Source organism: Aulostomus chinensis, chromosome 6, assembly GCF_037954235.1.
Source record: "Aulostomus chinensis isolate RoL2024-O1b breed Wild chromosome 6, RoL_Achi_v1.0, whole genome shotgun sequence".
NCBI classification, from domain to species: Eukaryota; Metazoa; Chordata; class Actinopteri; order Syngnathiformes; family Aulostomidae; genus Aulostomus; species Aulostomus chinensis.
In genome coordinates this window covers 18,336,496-18,337,188 of record NC_141325.1, presented here as the reverse complement: position 1 = coordinate 18,337,188, position 693 = coordinate 18,336,496, and positions in this window count along the sequence as shown.

The window sequence follows — 693 nt, the reverse complement described above, 5'->3', positions numbered from 1 at the left end:
GCCTGTTGCCAGACTCCACTGAAACCTTGGTTGAAAGCATTTAAAAACATCAAACATAAAGGTGCAGAGATGTATTAGTCAGTAAAGCCAATCGGGAAGCTTGGCTTTCAAAATAATGAATTTTCTTTACACAGAGGATCAAATATAGACCTCATTTTTTTTGTAAGAAGTTACTTGTGTCACATAGTTACCTCTGGTTTCACCACCACACTGTTACAAACACTTTATTCAAAGCCAGAATTCTCTTAGACTTGAAGGATAAGATCAAACTGACGCGAGCACTAAAAGTGTGAATCACATAAGTAAAAGGATAGACATCTTTGCATTGTGTGGGCTTTACAAAGAGGGATTAATTAAACATGAACTAAGCCAGTTGCACCTGTGCCTAATCTTAAAGTGATAAGTCACCCAAAACTGTCAACTGCTTTGAAGTACTCACAAATGGGTGTCTTAAAGATATTTTTTGTTCATTTCAGGATTCCACTGAACAAATTTGCATGAGCTGGTCGAGCCTTGAGGCGTAACTGTTCCTGCTCCCTCAGCTAAAGATGGACTTTTCTTGCCTGAAACTTGATAAAGTGGCAAAATATTTTTCCATCACTCCATTATTTATGTCTTTTATCCTGTATGGAGTTAAAGTGAACTGCAACCAGTTCCAGACTTTGGGACCACTTGGAACCACTCAAGTACAGG